The sequence below is a fragment of the Polypterus senegalus genome, chromosome 1 (assembly GCF_016835505.1).
Source record: "Polypterus senegalus isolate Bchr_013 chromosome 1, ASM1683550v1, whole genome shotgun sequence".
NCBI lineage: Eukaryota > Metazoa > Chordata > Cladistia > Polypteriformes > Polypteridae > Polypterus > Polypterus senegalus.
In genome coordinates, this window is record NC_053154.1 from 31,686,182 (window position 1) to 31,706,893 (window position 20,712).

The 20,712-nt window shown below is 38.4% G+C and overlaps 1 protein-coding gene across 1 annotated transcript in view; it reads left to right on the forward strand.

Moving 5' to 3' along the window:
* The window catches only part of LOC120523884, a 50,601-nt gene that overhangs the window by 7,581 nt on the left and 22,308 nt on the right, over nt 1-20,712 (forward strand). The window lies entirely within an intron of this gene.

Genomic DNA, 20,712 nt, shown 5'->3' on the forward strand with positions numbered 1-20,712 from the left:
TAGCACTGTTGTGCTCAAAACCGAGTCCAATACAGAACTGAGGGAGAAAGGAAAAGGGGCAGGCTTTTAAAGGGGAAGGCAGGAAGTGAGGTCATAAGGATCGGGCACGTGGTCTTCAATCATTGGATCACACCCGGACGTGACATCAGAGGGGCCGGAGCTGGTAAGGTCTACTTCCATTGGCTCGGTCCCGGAAGTGACATCAAGAGAGCCAGGTGGAATCTCCCGGGGATGCTCTACAGGAAAGGGAGAAAAAGAATCGGTGCACTCTGCCACATCCCGTCATGCCTCAGAACAGCCTTCACTCAAGCCCTTTAGCTGCCTCCCATGCGCACGCGTGTGACAAGATATATATATATATATATATACCACACACGCGCACACACAGAGGGTGGTCCAGATCTAATTATGCCGATCCAGATCGTCTGGATGACTTTGATTTATGTGGGGACGATTCCAGTTTGGTGCGAAGACAATTAGTCAGTCGATGGTCCGGGATTTTTCAGGTGATTTTCTATGTAATAAACTTAAGTTATAGCTTAATGAAAATTGCATAATTAGATCTGGACCAGTCTCTCTCTCTCTCTCTCTCTCTCTCTCTCTCTCTCTCTCTCTCTCTCTCTCTCATATATATATAAGGCATATATATAAAATTTTACTAGTTTAATAACTATATATCACAATTAATGTCCTCAATATAACTTAAGCCCTTCTCACACTACACCAGTTTTACCGTGATTTCCAGTAATAGCCTTCATTTACATAATATCAGAGAGTTGGGGAATGTCATGGCGTACTCATCTGGCCACCAGTCTTGTAGTTGGACATCTCCAGTGACTCGGTGAAACCAGTCTAAAACTCTACCCAACAAAGTCAAGCAGGATTGATTTTTGTCTGAAGTTATTGTGGTGGGATCATATGTGTGCCAGAGCTGACAACCAACAAGCAATTCACCTGGAACTACAGTGCATAAAATGTGGCCGCAAGAAAATGATGGAAGTTAGTGTTTTGGACTGTGCTAATAGAAAAGATACTCATCTCTGTCTGACATCTCACATTTGTCATGTTTGAAAGGGTTGGGGGGGGATGCATGGGGTGGGGGCCAAGGGTCAGAGATTGTAGCTGAACTTGCCATACCAGGAATATTCATACAGACACCAGTGTTGTCAGGCAGCACGTTCTTGACTGCTAGAATGCTGCGGGCTCCTGATATTTTGGAAATTTAAAACTGTGCCGAGAAGTTGCGAGGTAGTTTTGCAATCAGTCATTACCTGTGATTTCTAGTCAATTTAATCTGAATTCTTCCAGGCAACAAGATCTAGCAACTACAGTCGTGAAGTTTTATAGACTTTCTGACTAGAAATTATGTAATGCGTTGCCAACTTTAGAAAGAGTAACATTTAAAGCACAGACTCCTGAGAGACCCCACTGATTACCTTATCAAATGCTCCTCTTATCTTTACTCTTTGTCTCTGACTTGAGTTACCAAGTCAAAATCCATTTTTAAGTTATCTTTGATACCAGTGGCTTTTATCTTCAAAATTAATCCACTGCATCAAAGGCTGTTGGAAAGTCTACGCAAATGATGTCATATGCTTTGATTTCTCTTTGTTTTTGCATTGATACCTCTGGTTTTCTCTTTCTTTTAACTGTGAATGTTATTTAGATTTGGTGTTTAAACATTTTAATCTCTTTTGTTTTAAATCCCTTCATCATGGAAGGTGGATTAGCTGATTGAAAGACCAAGGTTATCCCATCCCTCATGTGATAGGACTGGAGGAGGATGATGTCACAGTTAAAATGTATGTTATAGGGATAGAGACTGGTGATGTTTCAATAGAAGACCCTTAATTGGTTTTGGGGTCTCATTTTGACTGAAGAATCCTTTCACAATGTCTTTGAAAGCATCTTGTAATTAGATTCATTATCAACTTATACTTTGCTCCTTAATAGATAGATAGAACTTTGTCTCCAGGGGAAAATGTATAGATTTCTGCTGTATTTATCTTCTTGTCCCCAGTATACCTGGGATGAATTGTGTCAGCAGACATGATGTTATTGTGCAAGGCACTAAACTCAGTAATGCAATGTTATCATTAGAAATGGATTTTCCTGTAAGTTGCACGACTATTAACCAAATGTTTAAGACTTCCTCATCTAGTCACATATTGTTCATTTGTCTTTAACACGTTACATTTGGCTTCAGAACAATTATGATAGCCTGGTGAGTTGTTCGGTGAAAACTCGTCATTCAGGTTAGATTGCAATACCATAAGAATTTACGTCTTAGTGTGGTATCTGTTAGGACATGTACTGCCTTACCAGTCAGATACACCGTATGCACTGTAAAAATATTTCTGCTTCTTAGTAATTCAGTTTTCCATATTAAAATATTTTGGACGTTATTAAATAAATATAATGTTATCAACACCCCACTCCTCCAGCAATGCCTGAGGCATTTTTGTTTTTACTTGTTACAAAGGGACTTGTTTTACCGTCTTGTTCCGTAAACTTAATTAATTTACATTGTTTTCTGAACCTGCTTTTTCTGTTACTGAGTTTTATGGAGCTGGTTTATGTAGTAGTAGTAGTTTGTACAAGAATAGAACTAGCACTGGATGAGATGTCAGCCCTGTTTAGGACGCAAACCCAGACTCATTCATACCGGGTCAGACAGTTAAAAACATTTGGGGTACTGGAGCAGAAAATAAAACATGTTGACAAAGAGAAGGAGTCAAATCTAAGCAGAGCTTGAGTGTAAAATAAATCCTGGTTCCTCGAACTTTGAGAGGGGGTGCTATCCTTTTAGTTTAATTTATGATTTTTAATTTAAGTGTTAAATATTGAACAGTTATTGTTATAGGTAGCATAGCTGGTTCATTTACTCTCTGGGGTGTTTCCTCTTTGGAGTTTTCTGATCCTTGCTATTTACGCATTGTGTTTCTTTATATACTCCAGGTTTCTCCCGTAACCGAAGGACATGCATTTAGATTGACCCCAAATTAAACTGCTGTCGGTGTGTTAAGTGATAAACTTCAACCTTTAATGGGGTTGTTTCCTACACTAGTGCTGTAAGATAGGGAGGTGGTTTGTTTTTAGATAGTCTTTCCTTCCTTCCTTCCCTCATTCCTCCCTTCCTTCCATTTCTAACATAACACCTTCCAGCGCAGATAATCCAACTCAGGATTGTGGTGCACCCTATCCCAGCAGAACTGGGTGCAGGACAGGAGCTGGTCATGGACAAGATGCCAGTCTCTTTGCAGGCCTCCCTAACACATACTCAGAATCTCACTTACACTTATACTGTATAAGGGGACGTATTTTATTTTATCTATTTATATGTCAGTTTAGTTATTTTATCCAATCATTTTGAAGCAGAAGCCTTGACAAGCTTTCAGAAGAATCTGGATGACAGTAGTCCAGACATGACAAGACCAAAGCCTGGACCAAGAGTTGTGCTGCATGCTCTGTCAGATATTGGTTGATCTTAAGGATGTTGTAATCAAGTGTTGGTGGTGGATGTGCCATAACTTTTTTGTTCTTATAAGTCCTTTCTCCAGAACGCAAACACTTTGATGGCAGCTTCCCTTCATGTTGGAGATAGGAGGAATTAATTGAAGCCAGTCTGACTTCCTTTATACAGAGGGTTTTCTGTCCACTGCAACTGATGTGCTCCATTTCTTCTCATTTTTTTGTGATTAGCTAGCTTTGCACTTGCCACCTTTTTTTTATATTTATATTTGCCTTTTATTTGCTGCATTGTTAATCACTCTCTGAATTAAGTCGGTTTTCTTTCAAGTGGAGTCACAGTGTGTGAAATAAGAGTCACTGCAGTGCTTAGTCAGTGCAATGCTTAGTCTGTACATTTTGAAGGGCCATTTACTACAAATGATTAACCTCTTCCACAGAAAAAAGACAATTCAAAAGTGACGTTGGTTTCATGTGACTATGAATTGGGAATGCTTGTCTGAGTCACCTTCAACAGATGATTCAAAGTGGCTTAGAGCGGAGTATTGCTTTCTGTTGGTGTCACCAAGTTTGCAATTCGTCTGCCCATGTAACTTTTAAGAATAATTTTGTATGGAAGTTTTAGATAATATATAACATTTTACAATTTATTACAAGTGTGTGTATATATGTGTATATATATGAAGCCATAACAGAATAAATTATATTATACATAGGGAAAATGAGTGCGTGTAACTCATGTAACTAAAAGCTGAAAACTCAAGATGTCTCTGCTTCATCTTGGATGAGGTACCAAAATAATTTACCAAGGTTAGAATGAGAAAATTGAGTAACAAATACCCCTCTTAACTAAGCAATGTTCAAAGTAATGGGAGAATCGACATGACTCAGAAATTACTGGTGGCTTTAATTGATTGGAGGAGATAAAATATATATAAATTCCTACTGACCTATTTATCGATTATAGACCGCACTCCAGACTAAAGGGGAGGAAAGGATAAAACACTTCACATAGAAGGAAGTCTGCACCAAACTGGCCAGTCTTATTCCTGAAGCAACAACATTGTCAACTTAAGAATCCAGTAGTCAAGAGATGGTGGTTTTTAAATGAGGATATAAAGTATTTCATAAACAACATTTACCAATAGTTCAGGTATCCCAATGTTTTATTTGCGAAGTTGGTTTAGTTGCCAAGTACTGTTGCTTGTTTCACATTCCCAATAAATTTTTTGAATGGATGTTCTAATAGGAATGTCATAATTTCTGCTAGGTGTTCTCAAGTACATGGTATACAATTCTGCATTGTTTATTTTAATAGTTCTCTTTGTGAATTCTGTAAAGCTGAGTTTGAAGTCCATATTGCTTTTCCTGTTAAGGCCCTGTCACTTTATAACAACTTTTTCAATTTTGTTTTTTCTCCATTTGCGGACTTCATCACTGTAATCGTAAAGGGTTAGAGGCAGTTGCAGCACACTCCCATAATCTGACATACCCAATGACACAGCCCAACCAGTCTAAGATTAGCTCCAACAAAATCAAACTAGTTTGATATTTGTCTTAAGCTGTAGGGGTGGGTTGTGTGTCTGTGAGAGAGAAAGCTGACAACCAATGAGTGCTCAGTCAGAAGTACAATACATATAATGCAGCTATGAGTAATAAGAGACATGGGTGTTTTAGACTTGATAAACAGAAGAAAGGCTTTAATGTCTGATATTAAGTGTTTTATGTACCATGACAAAATGGCTAAAAAGGAAGAAAAAAAAAAAGGCAGTGATTACAGCTGAACTTGTAAATATTATAAAGCCATTGCATGGACACTGACTGTGTCAGGTGGAATGTTATTGGCTGTCAGAATAATGGATATGCTCGTAACACTTTTGTAATGTGAAACTATGTTGGAAAGTCATTACGCAGTTGTCTAATTTGACATTTGGTGTGATTTTTAGTAGTTAAATTTGAATCGGGTAATGAGATCAACAACTCGGTCATCAATCTGACGTTCCTTCCATCTAGAAGTTATGTAATGTGACATTGACTTTAGAATCTGCTAACATTAAATCCTTGTCAATCTGTATTAATAGTTTGGATTGAACAAACATGTCAGTGTCAATAGCACCTTCCTCAGAGTACACCATCACACAATGATTTTAACAAGTTTTAGTAAACCTTTGATTTTTACTTCTGATTTTTTTTTTTTTTTTCATATATCTTTATTATTATTTATTCATGCTGTCAACCAAGCTAACTTTACTTATAGGTGACTTTAAAAATATGTGACATAGGTAATGATTTTAATAGTGTGAGTCCTAAAGAAGTTCTGTCTTGGCATAGATTCTGTCTGGAATTGTATTACAAGGATACTTTACCATTTGTTGTTTTGTTTATAGTATTTGGAAATTCTCTTATGGTCCTCATTCCACAGGTACCCCTGCCTGGTGTTGTCTTTCTCTCCGATTTCCATGCCAGTATCGCTTGAGTCATTATTACTTGTGAAGTCTCAGCATGTTGAGCAAACTTAACTACCAGCCCTCTTGCAAAACTGTACAAATTTCTTCTTTGAGCTATGGTGTGTAATTTGATTTGCCAATCATTTCAGCTCATGACTGTATCCATACTGTGATGCTATTTGTCTAATTATATCAGTGACTTGTATAGAAGCACTTGTGTGTTTTATTTGTAACCTATATTTATTCATATCTACATTTTTAATATTTCTGTCTTCTCTATGTGCAAATTAAAATGAACAGTTTCTAAACTGGATACATGGATGTACCACTTGTTTCAAAGTTATTGAACTACTAGTGTTAAGAATCAAATTAGATTCTGGTGAACACTTTTGATCCATCTTTGTCATATAATGAGATTATGATCATCTTCAGAATATGATTTTGATCTTCAGTTTAGTTTGGGGTGCTTGTTGCATGCTTATTGTTATTTGTTTTTTCTCTGTAGTTTTAATTACCTTACAATGAGGTGAATCTTCTAAAACTATACAAAGGTGACAGTAACATAAGAAGATAACATTCTTAAACTTGCTTGAGGTCACAGTCGGGCAGAGCTGATCCTAGTAGCTTCAGGTGTAAGGCAGGACCTGGACCTGAACCTGAATAGTGTGATAGTCCATCGCAAGGCCTGGTCATGCACCTGCCCACCATGTGGCCTATTTTGAGATGCGGATTAACCTAACTTTTAACATGCACATGTTTGGGAATGTGAGAAAGAAAATCTTAGCACCACGAGAGAAACCCATACAGACAGACTATGAAAGATGTACAGGGACAACACCTGTATGTGGGGTTCAGACACAGGGTCCCGGAGTGCTAATTACATTCACACCGTGTTTCCCAAGCTATTCCCCATATTTATACCCATTCTGGTTCCTTCTAAAATCTGATTTGTGCCAGGGCAGCGATGTGACTGGCTTTACGAATCCTGTAGTCCATAAAAATATCTAGAACATTGTTTCATATAGTTTTCTTCTCTTGTTTCTTAGTTTGTATAAGATGTACAGGAGGAAACTCAAGCAGGTTTTATTGTTTGCTTCTGTTTTTTTTTTTTTATTATTTATTTGTTTGTATTTTTGTTGTCATGGGTGTGCTTGACGCAGGTAGCAGCTCTGTGTTTGTTTGTATAGGTGAACAGCTTTTTATTGTCTGATTTGGTTCAAGGAGGGAGGTCACTGTCTTGTGGGCATGTCCACCCCTTTCAGGTTTCCACCACTAATTAGTGTGTATTAGGTGCATGGTTTGTTGAGTCACACTCGGATTTTTATTCTGTTGTGATGTCTCACCTTTGAACCTGACAGCTTGACCCTGTGTTTAGGTTCAAATGAACTGGTCATTTTTTTTTGTAAACTGAAAATCCGCTTGGGTTTCTGAAAGGTGTTGGTTTTTTTTTTCCCCTGTAACAATGATTAATGTAAAATTAGGTTTATACAATATTTCATCAGAGCTTGTGCCTCCAGCAGTTTCTTTTCAAAATGTTTAAAAATAAAACTGCAACAGGCATAATCCCTTGGCGGGATGCAGAACTTTTATAGGACATACTCACACATACTTCAAAGTATTTATTTAGAATTAACAATTTATTCGTATTCTATATTAGGCAGGCAACTTTACCCAAGGTGACTTACAACATCATATCTATTTATAATTGTTCCCATTTATTGTTTAGGTGAAATTAGGTACTGAGCATCACACACTAAGAAAGAAGCAGGGACTGAACTTGGCAAACGTGGTTTAAATTCCAGCACCCAGACTAATGTATCTTGCTCATCTGTGAGATATACGGTCAACAGAATACCTTAAGGATTTCAACATGACATTGCAGAGAGTCTAAAAACTGTAATCTCTACAGATTCCTAGAGCTACATGATGATGATGACCCATGGAGATTCAATGAGAAGTTGTAGGTAACAGCCGAACCATTGGAGAGCACACAAAGACATCGGAGAACAAGCGGACTCCACAAAAGTGGTACCAGAGCCAAAAATTGAACCATCCATTCACACCAGGGTAGAGTAAACAATCAACTTAACATCTGTGAAATATGAATGGAAGCCAGAGTACATACATAAACTCCACAGTCTGTGACATCAGCCAGGAAAGAAAGGTTAGCATGGAGTTTTGTGGCAGTTTAACCCAAACAATGTTCCATTATCCTGCATTAAAATATTTTCCATGACAAATACAGTAGAAAAGAGCACATTAGCTCTGAAACCCTTGTAAGGTGTGTTACATAAAGAAATGTGACATGCGAGAGGACACCATTGAGTCCTTCGGTCTCATTTGTTTAACTAATAGCTATGTTGTCCCAATATCTCAATCAGAAACTTCTTCAAGGTTCTTACGGTTACTGCTTTAACTTCGTGACTTGGTAGTTTACTTGTACGCAAATCTAATGGAGGTTCAGCATCCAAAATATTTTTGTTTCTTACTTTTATTTTTCAGTAGTGGGGATTAACATTTTTTGAATCCTCTGAAGGAAAACCTCCTTTAGATTTCTTTTTTGATGTGCTGTTCCATGCCATGAGAAGGTATTTACTCCTCTCCTGAATTTTTTTTTCACATTTATTTGCATGTTTTTATTAGGGTGAACTATTGTTGAATGTAGGAGATTGTCTAAAGATGCCACATTATGTTGCTTGATTCATTGATGTGGTCTGCAAGCTCCCAGTGAAATTCACTTAATTAAATTATTAAGAGTAATTTGTCGGTAGAATTTGGATAACAGTGAGGCCTTATTTCAGTCATATGAACCCAGCATAAATCTGACAAAGGCTGGCCATTCCTGCTGTTGGTGATTTCTCAGCACAAAGGTTCAGGACACACAGTATTAGCCTCATTTTAATGGTCAAGCACAATGGTGATAATAATGCAGGACTTTGGACAGCTTTGCCGCATGAACTCATTTATGTTGTGTCAAAAAATCTGCTCCAAATCAGATCTTTGGCCATCCTTTGATGAGCTGAAGATGAAACTGTGAAGAAGGCAATGGTCTTAAATACATAAGCAAGTTTACCTCAGAAGCACAGGAAAAAGAAGGATTTGCAGTTGGTGGTGGTTATCTCCGCTAAGGTGGCATAGCACTTTATAGCATAACAAATTTGAATGCATAAATCAAACAAGTACCAAAAGTTTCTGTTCACTGCAAACTTTTTAATACTAGCATTTGGTTGAATATGTAATTATTAACTGAGAATAGGCATATAGTACAAAATAACTGGATTGGGAGTACTGTATATCTATTCCATGAGCACTGAGTGAATTCTTTTTAAAACATTGGGGTCATAATAGTATACTGGCTGTAGTGGATGAATGTCAGAAACCAATAAATGAATGGGATTAAAAAAAAAAAAAAGCCCTCCTTGTTTAGTATTTAGGTGGCATGGTTGGTTGGTTGGTTTGTGAGTGATATTGCCACATTACAGCCCTTGTGCACTTATGCCATTCTAGCGTGGAGTAACTTTGGTATGAAGTTTTGAAAGAGTTTCCTCCGGATTATATGACACGGCAGATGTTTGTTTTTCTGTTTATCTATGGCTAGTTTTAGGGCTCCTGGAATGACTTTGTATCCTCTTCAAGACTGATTTCTTCTTTGCAAAGGAATGGTACTGTTTTTACCATTTATCTTCTTTCAGAACAGGACAGCAGAGTGGCACAGTAGTTGGCGATGCCAGCCTCACAGTTGCAGAGAGTTGGATCTGAATCCCGGACCCCACTTCTCTCTGTACAGAGTATGCCTAAATGTTTTTGTTAGCTTCGAGTTCTCTGACTTCCAGCATTCATTCCAGAGATGTGCAGCATAACATACATTCATTAGCCATGGAAAATATGACCTTCCTAGGGGGACATTTTGTATGAACACCTTTCCAAGTGCCAGCTCCCAGGGGGAAGATTCAAAGTTTTCTTTGCCCAATTTTGCTAGTCTGTGATATAATTTCATTTAAATAGTTTGTTATAAAATGAAAAAAATATATAATCCTTTCAGCAAGAAATGGCATTTGGTAAACATGGTATGCTTGGAGTGATTCTGTATTTGCCGAAAAAAAAAAAAAAAATGTCGGCAAACTCTGTTGCTTCTTGTGTTGTTTAGCTAGAAAATCAATAGTGGCCTCATGCTTTTCAAAGATCTCATACTGGAAATTAAATGAATATAAATAGAGTAAACTTTGAAAAGGTGATGTCCCAATTGTTAGCTTAGAAAGTCACAATAGCACATTATCATTATTGTATCATTTGGGTGATTTGTGACTTCCCCCATCGGTGTGGTACATGTACTCTGTGTGAATTGATGATCTTGTTCAGGGTTTGTTCCTGCTTTGCATGTAATGTTTCTGGGATGATCTCAGGTTTCATAGAAGGGTAGGTGGATACATTTGGAGTATCAGTCAGTTTCATTTTTCAAGCTCCACCACAGTACACAACTTTACTAGCATAACCCCACCCACAGTCCCGTCCCCCCAAAAACGCTACAGTCCTCATATAAATAACCTTAGGGAGTTATGGACAGTCACAGCTTACACCTGTAAATTGCTAGTCATATATTGTAACATCCTGTTTTATTGAAGGAGTGTCCTAGGTCCTATTCTCACTTTCAGACTCTTTTTATTACATAGATCTGTGCCTTCATTTTTCACGTGTCTCGGAGAACCACGGACCTAACTGGCTCAAAAATCTCAGAGTGATGCAAATTTGGTCCAGTTCTTCGGAGTAGGAGTAAAGGCACTTTATTAAGTTATGAAACTACTCCTGACTTTACCAGGATTTAGGATATCACAGTATCAACACACAGATGGTCATGGGTGCAAACTGTATATTGTATAGCTGGCAAATTACCCCTAAGATAGCAGGGCTGGATTGGTACTTGAAAAGGAAATGTCAGGTACACTGATATATGTATATATGTGTTGATCTTTTACAAACCTAGAAAGGTTAAAGAAGGCTGGCACAGACTCCTGGGGCATTGGATAAATAGAGCCATACAGATGGTAGGGTGGGATCACGGAGAGAGGTATGGCATGCCACAGTGGAGTTCAAGGATGAACTTCAGTAATGTGGGTAGTTTCAGTATAACTGTTACTTTATGAGGCGTTTTCTCATGTGCTATAACAGCAGGAAGGCAATTCTTCTGGCTGTGAATCATTCATTATTAAATAAACGTGCCTGTTGTCATGTGTGTATGTCTTGGTCTTTCCATCTCGGTGTTCATTACAGTATTATTCATAATGTTGCAAAGTGGCAACAATTTTATATACAGCTTAGCTGAATATCCTACCTTATTCTGTTTTTTTTTCTTCTACATTGATGATTATTATTATTATCTTTGTGGTTACACCTCAGCATTACTATCTGAAAACTACAAAATGTCATAAAGAATGTTAATTTGTGGCAAGGGCTGTTTCAGAATTTTTCTGTCATTCATTCACAGACGTGGCTTCATACTCATTGCTGGTACTAGGTCTACAATGCTTCATAAATACTTATGTCCTATTCAGAGGTAGGGCAAATTGTTATCCTAGTGTGCCTTTTAGTGCAGTTCCTGGGGGTAATTTTGAGAAGCTTGACAAGAGAATGTCCCAAATCCCAGCTATAGCCATTTTAAGTTTACACCTACCAACCTGTCACAAAAAGATGCGGATGCAGTCTGTAGCTCCATTGTCCATTTTTTAATATCTACAATCCTAGATGCAAACATAGAATACCAAGCCAAGAAGAAGAGAATGATTATACTTTTATTATTGCATAATACTGCTGTGGGCTGGCGCCATGACCTGGTTTGTTTCCTGCCTTGTACCCTGTGTTGGCTGGGATTGGCTCCAGCAGACCCCCGTGACCCTGTAGTTAGGATATAGCGGGTTGGATAATGGATGGATGGATGAATATTGCATAATATATTAATTTTAAATTCCTGAATGTTCCCAGAACATAATGCAAATATGAGTTCAACAAAATCATACCACTAAGTAGCAGTTCATCTTGCTAGGAGTCCAGACTACCACATGGATCTTTGCCATTGTAAATTGAATAGTCTCTGATCTGGCATGGTCTCTGGATATACAGACTGGAAGAGATTATGGGACTTCTGTATTAGCCTGGTTTTATGCTGGTCTTGTCCTTCCTTGATGTACCTCTTGTCCCATTGGAATATCGTAGAGTAGGGACAATTCGTCAGTCATTAGTTCAGGCCTCATGCCTTTCCTATTTAGTCATAAATTATAACTTTGAAACATCTACCAACTCATCTTTTCCCTGTAGCCCTTGGTCTAGGCCAAACTTGTTGTTTGTAAAATAAGAAAGCAAACCACATTATTGACATATCACATCCCCAACGACTCAGTTATTGTGCTTTGTGGATATCCATGGCAAAATTAGACCGGTTTGGTTTTCTGGTAGGTTGTAGGGGTTGGCGCCTATGTGGGCAAGAGTTGACAACTAGTTTAAGCTGAGGCAGATGTAAAATGCATACAGTCTACATCCAAAAAATGTGGTCTCCTCTGGGTTTTATGACATACCCTCTTCTTTATTTTTCTTGTAACAGAAGAAATCACTGACAACAACCATAGCAACAGCTACTTCTTGGTTGCCCTCCCATATTGCTAGTGTACTTTAGCACAGTGCACCAATTCTGGAGTGGTGGATCTGAGGCTAGGGATCTGCACTGGCAATTGTAAGGTTTCCAGTTCGAATCCCGTAAAATGCCAAAAGGGACTCTGCTCTGTTGGGCCCTTGAGCAGGGCTTTTAATCTACAATTGCTCAGCGCTTTGAGTAGTGAGAAAAGCGCTATATAAATGCAAAGAATTATTATTATTATTAATTCCCTTGTGCTCCAGGTTGACTGATTGCCAAAATGAGTCAAACACGTGATACTTTCACAGCTCAGTAGTAAATCGAAAAATGTGAAAGAGTTCTGAGAAGTCACGAAGGTGTCAAAGTCCAAGCTGAAATCTTCTATCTTGCAGTCATTAAGTGTGAAATGCTTTCACAGGACTCGAAGTTGTGTAGTGCAACGCTGACCTTAGGGGTTTACTTTGAATCCGAGGAGGGTGTTGAACATGCAGTCTTCTGATTTGTAGTCCATTGTTTTGACAACTAGGCTGCTGCTGCTGCCTGCTAATGCTATGTTCACATACTCTAGGATTATTCAAAGCTCCAACTTCTTAGTTCATTGCGCTCATGTGTGTTTTCAGTTGGTCTATTTGAAAAAACTCTACTTGAATCGGAAATTAGAGCAATTAAATGGCATTTCTATGAAAATAAAGAGAATATTAAAATGTATTAAATGTGTGTCAGTTTGCTCCAAATACAATTCAACCCAACTCTGGCCTTTCTAGCTGACCTCGTTATATGTTTTATTTAATTTAACCAACTAAGGTGAAAGTTCAGCATTGCATTACAACTCTGAGAAATCAGATGGCTTTTTTTTCACCAAATTGTCAGACTCGTTGAGCGTTCACATGGTCTTTCTGACTTGGAAACTCATATTTGCAGTCTCTCTGAGGGCACTTGAGTGACAGCCATAAAAAATAGCAGAACTATTGTAAAGACAAAATGGGGTGGGGGTGAAATTTCTAATGTTTTAAAGAGGGTCCCTTTGTTTTATAAAATGTTTGTATAGGCTGAATAGCATCATCACTTTGGGGTTTTTATGCATATGTAGGTTTTCCATTAAATTCATTTTATGCAATCAGTAGACTAATTGATGTGGTCAAACCCATAAAGGCAGGTAGTGGTGAGAATTGAACCCAGTAGCCTTGTTGTTTGTTATCATCAGTAGGCTTCACTGCTTGAGTAATTTTTAGTAGCAGCTTATTTTTGGCCATTTCAAGAACAATGTATAAATATCTTGCCTCCACAAGTGTTCATGTAAATAAACAAAGTGGAAAAATTCTTTATTTGTAAAGGTTTAAGTACACTCACATAACACCTTCTCCTCAGATTTTTCCAAAGGATCTGTTTTTTCCATAGCTTTGTGGTTTTAAATTGGTACTGACTTTACTGCTTAAATATTTATGACCTTAATGTTAATACACTCGATCAGGCTCAGTTTCGGCCAAGACCTCCACACTCTCACACATGCTGGGACAGGAATTTACTGGCGGAGCTTAACAGTGAAGTGTCTTCTATTGTTAATAAAATGCCTGGGGTGGAAGGGGGGGGGGTACTGCAGCTTTTTCTGGTTTTGCTCAATGGAAACTTTATTCCCCCCTTTAGCCTTATTCCAAAACTCATTTTCTCAGCTGGTTGGCCTACCTTCCAGTAAATATTATTGACCTCAAAGGAAACTCTCTAGAGGGAGGAAGAAGTGACCTAAAATAGCTGACATCTGCCATCATTCATACTTGGTTATTTTGGGATTTGTGTACTAATAATGCAAACTTGCTTTTATTAGCCGAATATATAACAGTATTGAGGTTAGAATTTTTTTTTTTTACTTTGTGAGCCACACTCAATCCTCACCCCTTGTCCAAACAAAGTGCGCGTATTCCAGCAAAATCATTTTATTTTCAGTTAATTCTTCATCTATCCATACTTTTTTTTTTTTTGTCTAAACCATTTGTAAGGGGGTGATTTTGATGAAACAATGGGTTTGTCAAGAGCTACAGGGTTAATGACCCCTCCATCTTCTCTTATTTAACTTCTTCATGCCTCCTAGTGGCACATAAGAGCTGCACATGACATTACCATTTCTCTTTGTTTTGGGCTGTCTTCCGTGTAGTTCTCCAAATGATTCCTGAAGTCTTCAGCTATTTCACCATAGTACGTTTCCATGTTTTTCTGTCTTTCCTCGCTTTCTTTTCCTTTCAGAGCCCAAGTTAGTATTACCTTTGCTGAGTGTCCAGAAGGCATTAGGTACTCCTGTCCCAGGCACTTCCATCACAGTTTCTTCATTATGGTTGTCATTTTTTCCTTGTTGGTGGTATTATGGAGTCTTTCATTAGATATTGTGGCTGGCCGCAGGATTTTCACGATTCATTTTAGGCAATTTTTATGAAAACTACCTGTCTGTTTGTCTGTGTTCTGCTGCCAACATTCTGAGCCACACAGAAAGGAAAATGCTGTGATAAATTCTCAGCTTGGAGTTTCTTGAGCTGATAGATGAATGCCACGGAAGTCAAATGCTGGCAAAGGCTGCTCTGGATTTTTCAAGGCATGTCTTGTTGTCTTCTTAAATTTCCCCCTGAAGGTTTTGATATTGCCCAGGTAGCAGAACTGGTTGACATTCTCTATTAACAGTAACTGTTTGCACTGCAGTGCTGTTGGTCATAATGTTAGTTTTAATAGTGTTGATATTGAGTTTGATGGACTTGGCAAACTGCTGTAGAGCAATTTGTGACCCAATTATTCCTCTTTTGTGTCTCGGAGACCCATAATCTCCACCGATAGTAATCAGGGGCAGTCCTCTTCAAGAATCAATTCCACAGGTCATAGTGGAGCAAACCATACGTGATCATTTCCTTTTATATAAAATTCTGAATCGCGACTCTGTGTGACCCAAATTTGGACACACTTGGTGTCCCTTAGTTTAATAACCTATGCTCCACACTGATTTTTTTTTTTTTTTTTTGGTATGTGCTCAGATGTGTGGGATATCAGAACAAGCTCATCTGCAGAGTCTAAGTTATCTAGTGAAATAAAAACATTTTGTGATGCTGAGCAGTTGTCATCCACATCACCCTAATGAATCCTGAAGTCTTCAGATATTCCTCCATAGTGCATTTCCATGTTTTTCTCAGTCTTTCTCTTCCTTTCAGAGCCCAAGTCAGTACTACCTTTGCTGAGTATCCAGAAGGTATTAGGTACACCTGTCTCAGGCACCTCCATTAGTTTCTCCATTATGGTTGTCAAGTTTTCCAATTTGGTGGTATCATGGAGTCTTTCGTTAGATGTTGTGGCTGGCCACAGGATTTTCACGATTCATTTTAAGCAATTTTTTTGAAAACTGTCAGTCTGTTTGTCTGTGTTCTGCTGCTAACATTCTGAGCCACACAGGAGGACAGAAAGGAAATTGCATTCATTTTGTGATGCTGAGCAGTTGTCCTCCTCATCACTCAATCAATGACAAGGATGAAAAGAAAAGCAAATATGACACAATCTTATTGTACCAGGTTGGGAGGTTGGGAATCTTGTCCTGAGCTCCTGTGCGGCCCAGGATGGTCTATGAAAAAATTAATTGTTTTTGCAACACCACCCTCAGTAACAATATTGGCAAGAGTGGTAGCAAAAAAAATGAGTGGGGCTACTGAAGGCAGGGAACACACAATGACTTGAACCGAGTGGGCCATTCTGCAAAACGACTCTTTGCTTCTAATGTGTCACTGCCAGCCGTAAAACCAAAGTAGCCACTTAACTCGGCATGGTCTTATTTATTCCATAGTGGCTCACCAGGTGGATCTTAAACAGGCAGCTGTCTAAAATACAAGAGAAATGGCTGACACACAACGAAAGACCGAGCAGTCTTTTCTGAATGGGAGCTTGTTTGTCAAATATTTTGTGTTTAATTTTGCACATGTCATCGATAACGTTGTGAGGTAGATTCTAAAAATATTAGTGGAGTCGGATAGAATTTATTATATTTTTTCCATGATGTTTAAAAAGCTGTTTTGTTGTTTTTTGTTTGTGTTTTCTTACACTGCAAAAAAAAAAAATCTGTTAATGATATATTCAGTTCATATATATCCAAAAAAAAAAATGCATACCTGTAATGTTTTGCATTTGGGTTGAAATGTTACGTAACATATGTTAATGATGTTTTTTTATATGGTTTATAATCTTAAAAGAATGATTTTGATAATGTTCTGTTAACAACTATGTAAATGACAAATATGTGGTAAGGTTGAGCAGAGGCCCTTTAGCACAGTTCTATCCTGAACCTCCACATGTATAATGGCGTCTGTGCAAACAATTGATCCATCTATTCTCAAACTGTTAGTACGATTTAGAGTTCACTGGGTTAGAGCTTGGGAAGGGAGGGGTGTTAATTGGATTGTAATGCTCGAACATATTCCTCCAATTTCAGGTCCACAGGGTAATAAGCAAACCAGTTTGCACAATTGCACACACACACACACACACATATACACTTGCTTTTTAAATGGCCCAATTCAGAGCCACTAACCGACCTAACAGCAGCACATCTTTTGGGAGAAAAAAAATCATAAAACTAAGGTTTGAATTGAGAACATTGAAGTGTTTGTTGTTTTAAAATGAATTGGTACAGTGGATCCAGGCTGTTACTTTACTTTAAAAAGAGCTCAACTAGAACACAGAAGCACAGTTGGGAATTTTTGTTAAGGGTAAATTTCGCACAAATGTTGAAGTTTTTGTTCATATAGAGAACTTTAGACACATGGAGTAAGTTAACAAGTAGTGGGGTAGACAGTAGAACTTTAGGGGCATTCAACGCTCTGCTTCATCTCATTTTGGAGGAATGAGGTGGATAAGGTTGTCAAGCTCTGTTCGGCTAAGTGGCCTGTTCTCTTCAAACGTTTTCTAATGCTCTAAAAATTGTGGAGCTGTGAGGCATCCCTAAGCACAGTGACGCTCCTTCATTTATTTTGTAGGGCTTACTGCGAAAGGGACACAAATCATTTGCTGCTATAATAAAAAAAAAAATAAGAGTACAATGCAGGCTAACCTGGAGGATAAAATTGTGGTCTCTGACAACATATCTTAAAGATTGAAGAAGCTGCTTGGATGAGCAGTGAAACTTATCTGCCTAACAAGAAAGAAGTCCAATTGCCATGACTCAACTGCAGCACCAGATAATTTCACCTGGATGACTGAGAATCTTCACAGACAATGCAGGCTAGATTGGTGATAAACCAGAGGGAGTACATCACTGTGTGTATGTGCACATGTGTGCATGCGTGTGTGTGTTTGTTTAGGAAAGTGGGTCATTTGGTGATGATACAATCAGTGGGTCTCCTAGGAAATGGATTGTGTGCAAGAAAGGAAAGTTTGGGCAGCACTTTAATCTTTTATTGTATAATGAATCATGGCTTGGCTTGCTTAAAGACTCGGCGTGCATCAAGAGCAGGAGAGCACATACAGATACCACACATTAACTGTGTTTATTCCACACTTTGTTTTGGCTTGATACTGTGACCTTCACTCCCATAATTAACACTCTGGTTCTTTAATAAAGAACTGAATTTGGTTTTCTGACTTTAAAAATAGGCCAGTGTGTCACCTGCTAAGCTCTGATCCATGCTGGCATAAGGGGCTGACATATCTGACCTGCTGCCTGTCCAGACTAAGGACTTTATTGTTAGGGAATATGAATCAGCCTTCAAGGCATGGCATCTGGTCACAAGTGGTGAATGTGGAAAGCTTTTTTATTCTCATGCATCATTGATGAGATCAATATTACTGGCTGGCAGTTATGCCCGATGGTATTCTGCCTGCATACCAGCCAGTAACATTGCCAGTGCAAGTGCTAAGCTGTGTCTTTTTAATAGCATGGGTGGGAATGCTTTCTTGTTTTCACACAGTTATTTAATTTATTACAGTTGCATTATAACTAATTATATAAGGTTTTCTTTTATCGTCACTCTTAAATTGACATATTCCAACGTGAGATGTTAAGCCTAATACATCTACATCAGGATGAAATCATTCGTGGAAGGGCCCCATTCCATCACTGGGTACACCAACACTCTGACTGGGTTGATTTGCAATTCACAATTAACATTTTCTTCATTGGGAAGCAAGCAGTGGAGAAACAGAAATGATTCCCCAGAGAATGAATATGCAAGCCTTGCACTGATGGCAACAAGGCATGATGTTTGAGCACTCAATGCTAAATCTATGAGCCAGAAGATCCACCTTGTTGCCCTTTTCATTTTGTAGTATTAGATAGATACTTTATTAATCCCAAGGGGAAATTCACATAATCCAGCAGCAGTATACTGATACAAAAAACAATATTAAATTAAAGAGTAATAAAAATGCATGTAAAAACATACAATAACTTTGAGTAATGTTAGCATTTACTCCCCTGGGTGGAATTGAAGAGTCGCATAGTGTGGAGGAGGAACGATCTCCTCAGTCTGTCAGTGAAGCAGGACGGTGACAGCAGTCTGTCACTGAAGCTGCTCCTCTTTCTGGAGATGACACTGTTCAGTGGATTCTTCATGATTGACAGGAGTTTGCTCAGTGCCTGTCGCTCCATTGCGTCTATTATGATGGTTAGTTAAAGCATAACTGCATTATATTTATAAAAATGAATATTGGGGGGAAAAATACAGCATTTACTTGAGCATCATTTTTGACATGGTTGTCTAGTGTATTAACATGCTTAGTTCGACAGTCATGTGCCTATTTGATGGAACAATGTCATGGGCATGTAGTCAGCAGTAGTGGACATTAAAAACAAAAAGCTGGCTGCATCAGGGCAGAAAACTGAGGCACATAAACAACTTGTTGAACCAATGAAGATATTTTCGTCTCCTCCTCAAAGATGGACTAAAGAAAAATGTAATGAAAGCGATGAGCAAAGAAGGTGAAAGATTTTGATATTTGAGAGAGGTTTCCACAAGTAACTGATACCAACATTAAGGAAGGCTTTCTTAGCTGGGCCACATGTCAAACATGACACCAATGACAAGCAGTTTGAAGATCTGCTAGTGAGACTGGAATAAATCGCAAGGAAGGCATTCAAGGAGGTGGCAGAGAATTTTCTTGGTACCTACAGAGCACTAAACTACAGTCAATTGGATAACAACATGCTTCAAGCACACAAAACCAGGAAGTGCAAAGATTAATCTTCTGCCTTCATTCTTGGGTTCAGTCAGTGACAGGCGTTCAGTGCATTTATACTGCATGCGCCACACAAAGTGAGACTGGAATAAATCGCAAGGAAGGCAGCCTCATTTACTTATGCAACTAATCTTCTGGGATTCTCCTTTGCCAAAATGCTCCAATGTCCTTAAACTGTGCAAAAAAGAATTAAACGTCATAATTAGCTACTGTGAGTCCAAACATAAGCATGACGCCTGTGATCATTTTCTTGTGTTTTGTTAAATTAACACTTCATTTATGTTTGTTACCGGATTGCATGGTGCAAAATCTTTTCTGCTTGGCTGTGTGATTGAGACTTGCAAAGAACTGACCCAGTATGTGTGCCTGTTGCCTTCCACAATGTATTGCAGTATGTTACTTGTTACTTTAAAATGTAATCGGTCTACGTAATGCACGTTACATTTAATGTGTTACTCTACTGCTCTTGAGAGTGTGTTGCTGAGTTTTAGCCCTGTATGTTCAGCTCATCAACATAAATGCATCAATTTCTGGAATACGGATTATTTCAACCAACAGAAGTAATAAAGCGATCACCCAAACATTTACCTCTGGAAATGTATTATGTGGGCGCTTCTACCTGTGGCTGCTGAAAGTGTGTGAGAAGCAAATACATGTGGAGGCTCACAGAGCATAGACTACAAAATCCTTAACAGTAACCCGATTAAGAGTTTACATGTCCACATAATTGCATTATTCACAGAGAAATCTACCTGTGTTAATCAAGCTTCTCAGAGGCCAATAACAATTGGTTTAAGGGTTTCTATGGCATATTAGAAATAGGTTTCAGTGAATATTTGGGTTATTAAAACACATGTAAACATGCTAATAGTAAAAGATTTCACCAGGACATTGCAACAATGCAAGAGTGCTATCAGGACGAGTGTAATCCATCAGTGCTGGCTGCCTGCCTGTTATGGGACACTGAAATGAGAAGCTTCAGAT